The sequence below is a fragment of the Pieris napi genome, chromosome 4 (genome assembly GCF_905475465.1).
Source record: "Pieris napi chromosome 4, ilPieNapi1.2, whole genome shotgun sequence".
NCBI lineage: Eukaryota > Metazoa > Arthropoda > Insecta > Lepidoptera > Pieridae > Pieris > Pieris napi.
The window spans coordinates 3446403-3456987 of record NC_062237.1 but is presented as its reverse complement, the minus strand read 5'-3'; positions in this window follow the sequence as shown (position 1 = coordinate 3456987).

Below are 10585 nucleotides of genomic sequence, written 5' to 3'. Positions count from 1 at the left end.
TAAATTTTTCATAACGCGCCTAAAGAAGTATAACTTCAAAAAACATTCCATAAGAGTTGTTAAATGCCACGGTAGCTGTTTAAATATCTATGAAATAAGAAATTGAATTATGAATCAGAAGCAATAGAGTAAAGTAATGGAAACAATTGCTTTAGGTTTTAATAATAATATAGTGATGTCAACCCTAAGATCACCCCACCTTGAAATTGCCGTGTAATACTAGTTTCAAATAAAAGCAGTCTTTATAAAAGTTATCATAAATATTAAAATGGCCTGCCACTGATACTTGTTAGAGGGATCATAGATCTTCCAGACAGCTGTTGAAAGCTCCACACAAGCAAGTGAATGAACTTTTCAAAGCTAGACAAGTATCGTAAATCAGAATTTTGCATGCCGCGTAAAATGCGAAGATAATTTTTTACCGTCGCTTCGCTATAAAAATCGAATAAACCTTTGATAAGTATCGTCTGCTGATCAAAGTGACGTTTGTATCGAGGATCAGAGGTTATACATAGTACTTTGATGAAATTTAAAATTATACGTCTGGTGATAAACATCGAGGGTTTGAAGTAAAATTAGTCTAGTAATAAATATAAATACAATGAAATCACAACGACGTGATATAGATATGAATAAATGTTTAATAAATAAATAATACAAAATTTACATTTACTGCGAGTTCTCAAATCTGGGGCGTAGAACGGTTGACTCGAACTGGTAAAAAAGTCTCTGCTATTTTTGATAATTGCCAAGTTTTTTTCTTGTCAAGATTCTCGTACCTACTACCTTTACATTAAACTCAATAAAAAAAATTGAAACAATTAATAAAAAAAAATACAATTAATCATAATATTAAAAAAAACATCGTTTAGAAACTAAAAAAAATGCCGACAACATAAGGCAAAGTCAAAATCGTTTATTCATAGATAACACAATGGACACTTATGAACGTCAAAAAAGAAATATATTATATTAAATGCTTCTAATTTTACATTTACTGCCAGTTCACAAATCAAGGGCGTAGAGCGGAAGAGAATAACTGGCAATAAGCTCTCCGCCAATCTTTCTATTCGCCAATTATTTTACCATACATGTTTTAAAAGCATTGTTGGTGTTATCAAACGTGTGCAATTAGGACTTGCTCCTAGCGAAGAAATATCGCGAGGAAACGGCATGTTTGATTAAAAAATCGCATGTCAGTCAGAGAAGGCTATTTCTGTATAAAGCACAATACCTTAATAATAGACCCCGTTACTCAAAGACGCCTGGTCAGATTCAGACATCGTATGACCATGAGGTCAAAATCTAGTGACGAACTTAAAAACTACTTAGATGTTATAGGAACAATTGAACAAATTTTGATTTATTTTGTGATTTTTTTTTTGTTTTAACGGAGTAACTGATTATGTCTACCAATGGTTTAGGTGTAAAACGCCTGTTTAGTCGCTAGCTTCTTCAAAACGTATCTTATATTATTTCGACCGACGAATTCTCAACACGATTCCAAGACACAAGAATCATTTATCTCCTATTCGTGTACCAGAATTCGAATAAGCAAATAGCTTTTTTATTTCCTTTTTTCATTCCAACCAAAGTCCGTAGTTTGGCGAAGATAATGGTCTTGTAGGTAATAAATCTTGTGTAATAGCGTAAAAATAAACATTTGTGAGAACTTAGCCATTTCCATTTCGATTTTAGTTTTAGTATTTTGTTGAAATTTGCTTACCAAATGAAGTAATTTAGTCAGAAATTGCTTCATTCCGCGAGTGCTGTAATGGAACTATAATACTCTCGATAAATAATACTAAACTTATTACAGTATTATTCGGAGATTTGAATATTTTTTTTCGAGAAATTTTAGTTATGTGTACAGACAACAAATCAAACATGTTTTCTTCAAACTCAAACTCAAAATATCTTTATTCAAGTGGGTAACCAAGTACACTTATGAATTGTCAAGTAAAATTAATTGTAAATTTACATTTACTACCAGTATATATATATATTCCGAGGCTATATAAACTTAACTATTTTTCATTCGTTGTGGAAGATACAGATGGTTTGCATGGATACGAAAGTATGAATCTGAAACACAACCATTAATAGCTCGAATGTAAAAAATATTTTATCACACATTACTATTAATCTAAACTACGATTAGGTGATTTTTGTGTTTCAGTTAGTAATTACTCCGATAAACAACAGAGTCTGCAATAGTCAAATATAATTGAAATTGTTTACCTACATGATTTACTTGACTGAAATATCATTTATTTATTTATTTGCTGAACGTTATTCCTACAGCTACTTACTAAACAATATTCAAACAATTACACTGTACATAAAAGCCAAAAACGGAATACACATTTAAACATAAACAAAGCACAGTTTCACCTATACAAATACAAAGAATATATATATATGTATTTATAATAAATTCTAAATTCATTGTTCATTATAATATATATTTAATATAAAGGAAGAATAACCAAGCCATTCAATTAAGTTAAAAATTAAATTAAATTATATGTATAATATGTCCCTTGGCTAGGACAGAGAAAAAACACCTTTATTTTTTTTATTTTTAACAATTTCGCGGTTGGATAATAAACCTACGTACATACTATAGTTAACCTTTGTTACTAAGCAAATAACTACACAGAGTTACAATCTAATATCATAGCATTAGAATTCTAACATTACAAAACACCAGCTAAGTGTTGATTCAAACCGAAAATTCGTCACGCGATCTTACACCTCGCAACCGAACACGAAAACATTATTCCGATATTATCAAGAGTATACATCAAGTAGTTAGGCAACGAGCCTAGTTTCACTGCAATCTATTAAGTTTGTGACAGTTTACATTAGTTATCTTGCTTGATTCGCGTAAAAATTGTCGTATTGCAAAATGGTTGTAACCGTCTTCAAAAACCGTAAGATATATATTTTTTTTGTTATTACATATGCTCTTCTTCTATAAGTGTTAGTGCATGTCAGTACTAAATACACAGTGAGAGAAAGAAAAAAATAGAACATAAGAAAAGAGTCTCTTCCCCTTAATAGAGACTGTAAGTAGTGTTATTGGACACTTTCTTATGTAAAATTCCTTATTAGTAAATTAGGTTAGACTTACATTACTTATTAGTCTTAAGTTAGGCTACATTGTAATGTTCCATAATGTCTTAGTAAAGACACATGTATATATATAAAAAAAAAATGCTCTTCTAGCTATAAACCGATCTGGATGATTAATTAAATGGTCAAATGAGCGGACCAAGAGGCATGGGAGGTGATGTAAAACAAAAGACGAAACAGCGCGTTTAGTTTGAGAGAGATTAGTCAACACCATCTCTTGTCTGGAAGGCGTTGACACACCCCAAGATACACGATTTCGTCTATCGTTTTACATTCTACTGGAGTTTTTGTGAAGCTTAATGCTTTAAACTGAAACGGCAGCAAATACATTACAATGTAAATTAATCAATAAAGCTTTTTATAAATTTGACGAATACTTAAATGATCCTAATCCTTGGGATTGATTTACTCCAGTTCAAACAATTTGTATGACTCAATACTTCGCAATTAAAAAGAGTGGCGGAAAGTTTCTTGCCAGTTCTTCTTAGCCGCTCTTCGCCCTTGTCTTGCAAACTGGTAGTGAATGTTAATTTACAATTAATTTAACTTCTTTTTGACGTTCATAAGTGTACTTGTTTACCTACATGAATAAAGATATTTTGAGTTTGAGTTTGAATTATTGATCGAACAACATTCTCGGCAATTCAAACTTAGGGGTGTAAGGTGAAAAATATACTTTTAAACATATAATACAAATTTTAAATTTTACCAAATAAATTTAACATTGTTAGTACCTATAAGGTCGATGTTATTTTACAATTTTAAATGAATTTCAACAAATTATTGAGCTGTATGATAAAGACACTAATCTTGAAAATAAAAATCAGTAAAAAATAAGGCCAGATTAGTTTATTACATTATTTGCGAAGACGTTGAAAATCTAAAAGCTTAATGCAAAGAAATAAAACGCTAAGTACTGATTTCTTATATTCCGACCATTCACGTAGAAACGGCATAAAATGCATTGAATCTAGTAGTTATGCGCTGTTTCATATACTTTATGTATTCTCATAAATTAAACAATTACTGAAGGTCAATATGATAAAATGACGCCACAGATTAGTGAATATTTGGTACTATAAACTGTATAAATGGCGCGCTTCTTTGCGAAAAATTATCTACAGGTATTGGATTGTGGCAATATTTTATAATATGTTGTGATAGTTTACAAATAGTCACATTTAATTACCATTTATGGACTAACATAGATGTCTAAAAGTAATTAAGTCAATGATTAATTTAACCCTAAGACCGCAATAACATTAAATCACAATAAAAGTTACGCTGTCAGTAATAAAAGAACTCATTATACCCCAAGTTTCATCTGATCCGAAGTTTTTCTTGCAAGTTGCATAAGGAAGTTGGCGGCAGCCGGCGTACTTGGCAAGTAATTATACGTATTTCGATGTTGGCGTCCGTAAAAAGACGGAAAGTTTGCTGTTACGTAAACGGGTAAGTGAAAAGTTAGTGCCTTGTGTGATGTTAGTGCCTGAACTAATACTTTTCTAAACCTAATCCAAGAGTATTTTTTTAAATTTTTTTTGGTTCAAGAATCATGAAGATATATTATTGAAGTTATACTTCTTTAGGCACGTTATGAAAAGTTGATGAGAGTGAAATTTTACGATGCGCGCGCACCGTGACACAAAATTAACAGAATGAAGTTGCCCACGGAAGATGCTACGGCAGTGGACATAATTTAAAAACAACATTCGAATAATAATAGAATTTATGTTACACTTAATGTAAGAGAATAATAGTAAATATTTATTTATTTAATTTTTCAAATGAAAACTGAACTTTATTGACTATAATGACTCCTTTTCCAGTCTTTGATTATTTAATTGTAATTAATTATTTGCATGCAATCAAAAACTATTTTTAATAATGCCAAAGAAGTATAACTTCTTACGCGCGTACATAAGTACACGCACACTTTTTTTAATTCTGACGGGGAAATATGGAACCAATAAAACTGAACAAACCTTCAATGGAAAAAATGATGTTTATAAATATGAGGACCACTCAAACATAAAACAAATGAACAACATAAGTTAATTTTTATCGTCCGCAAGAAACTCGTAATAATGAGATTATTTTATATTTAAATACATTTTGAGTAAATTGTTAATCTGTTTCATAATTACTATTATGAGAACAAAAGTTTGATGGCATGTCGACTTCGTCTGTTATCGGGGCAGATTATCGGGCATGTTTATATAAGCACCGCGTAATTCAAAAGAAATCGAAACACAAAGCAGCTAATTAGATCCATTATGTTTAAAAGGTCAAATATTTAATTTAAATACAATAGATTAAACATACAACGTCCAGTTTCCGCAGGCTGTTTTCACATGAACACATGAATTCGCTATAATAAGCAAAACCGCTTAAACCTTGTACTTTTAAAACCGTCTAAATGTTTAAACCGAACAAAGTCTTTAGATTAAAATATAACTAGTCCCAAAAAGGTTAATTTAAATTGCTTTCTTAGGAAGCGTGTAAAATTAATTAGCCAAGAACGTGTTCCTGCTAATTACCTGTTCTACGCGAAAGTTTTCGAGTTATTTTAGATAGTTTTCGGGAACTTAGATAACGAAGCAGCACTAAATTTAAAACGAACTTACAGAGGGCTCGATTTTAGTAGGGACAATTCCAGCAACTAAAAGAAAAAAATATGTGCATACGTGGTAGTGAGTGAAACATAGATAAATGAAAAGGAGGGCAATTGGCGACCTTATCGCTTTCGAGCAATCTCTTCCAGGCAACCAATGTGAGAAACAATAAATTAGATAAGGCAAGCGCTACAAGTGCAAAAACACATAAGACATATAGACAAAATGAATGGAACAAAACAAAGCAATTAAAACACATGTAAACAGTGAACAAGACAAGATTTGTACTAATTAATATTAATTAGTCAGTGAATTGCAACAAAGGTTTTCTATTTAATCATGAAGCAAATAGGACCCTTGGAGGAATTTTAGTATCACATTAAGTTGTACTAAAATTATATTCAAATACAACTTTACGTTATCAAACAAGATGTTAAACATATGACCAAAGACGGACATTGTTTAACGTCTTGTTTGACTTTAGATTCAGTGGTGGCCTAGTGGTTTCAGCGTGTGACTCTGAACCCTAAGGTCGTAGGCTCGATCTCCGTCTGCGCATCAATTGACTTTCTTGCTATGCGTGCATTTAACACTCACTCGTATGGTGAAGGAAAACATCGAGAAAAATCCAGCAAGCCTTAGACTCAAAACTCGACGGCTAGTGTTAGGCACTGAAGGCTGATCACTATCCTTTTAGAAAAATGGTTCAAGAAACAGATACAGAAATCTGAAGCCCAGACCTAAAATATTGCAGCGCAACAGATTTCTTTTTAAGCTATTGCATAGATTTTATCGCGGGCTTTGAGCGCGGCGACCGAATCAAGAAATTCCGTAACGAAATAAACCTAACACACGATGACGTAATATAGGTGCGGCCAATACGCGTTAGAGCGGGACAGAACGCATACCGCGTCTCATATCGGTTTAGCGTGATCGGATAGTCGTGTTAGTCTGAGTCTGGTAGAGTGGTAGATTGAATTAATATCAAAGAAAAAAATACTGCAAAAAATAAATAAATAATTATATTGCATAAGTTTATAAAAAATTCTATGCTATAGCTTCACCGCAGCAGTCCCCGAGTGCCACATGTATTTTTTTATTTGCGTATGTTCAATTCAAAATGTTATTGTCATATTAATCGTGCAAACAATTGTTAAATGATACAAGTTCCTATAATCCCAATTAAAATACAATGATTCAGAATAACACGGTTTAAATTATTAATGTCAAATTCGGCGATAATTACTGACGCCGTATCAGCATTTCAGTCATTCATAATGACAAGAAGACGTTTAATTACGGGTACAATATAGTTCCATAATAAATACATTTTATAGAGTTTAAATTTCGATACTAGTTCTGTTAGTTACCACTACTAAATTTTTTTAGATGAGCCTGCTGCCCCTTGCCATATTGTGATTGGTTCGCAAGAGTTTCAAGGTACGCCATTTGCCTAAGTTAAGGCGGAGAAATATATTATATGGTAATTAATTTATCTTAGTGACCGTGTTGTGTAGAACGGTGATGAAGAATAAAAAATCAATAGTGTTAGGTTAGTTTATAATGTTTTTTTTTTATAAAATATAAATCATTTATATCTATTGGAATAAATTGATAGGAACCTATGCAAATTAAAAACTTTCTAATAAATTTCAAAGAAAGAATTTACACTTATTTTTTAAAGAAGTTATTATTGTCAGAAAATCGTATAATCTGATTGATTTCTAAGTATAATTTTTAGTTTATTAGTTATGTTTAGTTACTAAACGTTTTGACGGAATAACTCACATTTTTTATTATAGTTTGGTGTGCATATCTAATAAGCCTTAATGTTAATAAATAAATACCATTCACATTCTACCTAGACAAACTCACAAGCTTCATGATGAACGTGAAGTAAGCTCAGATAATGATATTCATAAGACGATGTTAAAATTAATTACGCCGCAGATTTAATTATGGATTGAAATTGGTTTCATAGCAAAGTGCCTTTTCTTGACTAACATTTGAAATTAGTTCAAAGCCATAGACCGGGTCTATTCTAAAAGCATTAGTATGTTAGACACGTAGCGGGACGGAGGTCAATTTCCTTTGGAGAAGTTGAGAATAGGACCCCGAGACGATTACGAGGAAGTGAGTACATGTCAACAGAAGTTGAAAAGAGATTCCTTTCGAGATTTTAACGCTAAAGGATAACTAAATCCGTGTTAGGGATTATTCTGTGCTGTGATTACGAAATGAGTTTTGTTTACGCCTTGTCGGATTTAGCCTGTTTTATTATATAAAACTAATAGATTTATTTCTAAATAGATTCGATTTTAATTTTTTATGTAGGTGATAGTAGAAACCGTTTAGTTCTCGTTAGTCACCTTCACTTTTAAGTGACTTCTAATAAAGTAGAAAGCTAGATTTGCATACATAAAATAGTTTTAGCTACTTTTTACTTTTAATGTTTAGGTTCAGAAACTCATGGATGAAAGATTAACATAAAAGCTCCCCCAGTTACGGACAATCAGCATACACACATAGTAATCAATCTACCTGAAATTAACGTTAGCCAAAACTAAGAACTATAGTTACTTGTAAAAATAAACATATAGGATACAAAAATAACATACAAAGTTACGTTGACGTACTTGAGTTCTTGTGTACAGCCTCCATTTGGCCTGGAAACTGAACGATAAGTCGTAAAAAATTGAATATGCTCAGCATCTCAGTCTTTTCGGTCTTAAGACGGTCACTATATGAAGAGTATTTGCCTGCGCGTTTTGAACGATAGTGAGGTAGTTGAGGGAGTGAAATCTCTGCCCATGCCCATCTATGGGATTTAAGGGTGAGTGAAGCGGAATACATGACATTTAACATCTCCGTCAAATAGCCTTACCAACCTACACGTCGTTGAGCCCTAAGACGTGATACCTGCGACATTAGTGAGTCAAGCAGACGGGAGATATCGGACCCTGAAATCATAAACAGCGGTACAGAAGGCATGGGGAAACCACTGCACCATATTCTCTAGAAATAAGTGGAGTTGAGGGTGAAAAAAAAAACGGAAGAAAAACTTAGGAAATAGGAAGGTATTAAAAGTTCACTTATCACTTCTAATAACATACCCATTAAGAAACTGGAGCGTATGGCATTTTAAATGAAAATAGTTTTTCTTAAGGACCTATCATTGTTTCTTTCCATTTTTCGTCATCGTTTCTTTAAGTAGAGCGAATGGAAAAAATATATTGTGGTTATGTATCCATTTTGAAAGATTGAAAAAAATAAAATATATATAATAATATAATATTGATTGAATTTTTCGTGTATCAACACGATTTAAATAACCTCGCTGTATAGAAAAAAAATCCAAACATAAACGTCCAGTTTTTGACACTTTGATTTCATTTTATGACGAAAATGTTATATATAGAACACGATTTTAGATAAAAAGTGTGAATAAAAAAAACTTAAAACAAGTAGGTGCAAGCATTTGAAAAGGTTGTTAATATAAATTGGAACTTTTCAGTTGTAAAAACTGTATAAAACATTCACAAAGTCCTAAACATTTTAATGATGACAATAAAAAGCGGCATTCAATTGTACTTGCTAACTTTGACTCGAGAACTTTGTTTATTTTTTTTAAATTCTCGCAATAATTTGCTAAATATGAAACTTGCTCTCAAATTGGCAATTCTTGTTTATAAAGAGATTCCGTTTGCCATTTAGCGATGACAAGGCTTTTATACTGGATTGATATGAAATGGAAATAAAAACCTTTTTATCCAAGTAACTATATGGTCACCTAACTCCAAAAAAGTACATTGTTTCTTTCCACATTTCGTCATCATTTCTTGAAGTATGCACAATCGAAAAAAATTATGGTGGAGTTGAGTAGTTTATGTATCCATTTTGAAAGATCGATACACGATTTAAATAACTTCGCTTGATAGAAAAAAAAACCAAACATAGACAATTTTTGCCAATTTGAATTCATTTTATGACGAAAATGTATGTAGAACATGATTTTAAAAATTTACACGATATTTTTTATCGCCAAGTAATCAATTTCAGAAAAAAAAATGATGAAATTACATTATTGTAATGTTTTACATAACTAATTGTTATTACAGGCCGGCGCGCCTCAGCGCTCCAGCTCTCAACTCTCCCCGCAGTCCACCCCGAGACACTGACACAGAAATTCGTGCTGGGATAGGGCCTTAAACGGCTACCGTTTTGGTAAATGTAAAATAATAATTTAATGATCATATTAATTATTCTATGGTATTCAGTAAGGATCAAGTAAGTAAGTAAGTAGAAGGGAGGGGTAGGGAGGCGCTAGGTACTACTATATGTATTCACACGTGTGGTGTTCATACATGCTACAGTTGCAAGTTGAGCCAATAAAAAGAGCATGTTAATCATTATTATAAATCTAACTTTGGGTAGTTTGATTTAAATGTCTAGTACTCATGTGAATCATTAAATTTCCAATGCCATCATGGTTCAATAAATTAATACAAATTGTTGACTTGACGTAATAAATAATTTGACATCAAAGCAATAGGAAGTATTCATTTTTTGAACGCACGAAAGTAAGAAGAAAAATTATGTTCGGGGGTAACGCGACTTGAATGCTTGGACTATTAGTCATCGTGTCATCTTGAAGGAGTGTTTCAAAGGGAATAAGTAAAATTCTTTTAAGATTAAATATAATGGTTTGGAACAAAATTGATTTACGTTGTAAACTCTTTTTAATTGTAAATTGTAAAACAATAAATTTGGTATTGATTGTCAGCTCAGAGAGGTATGAAAATATTAAAATTATTTTAATATTTAATATACAA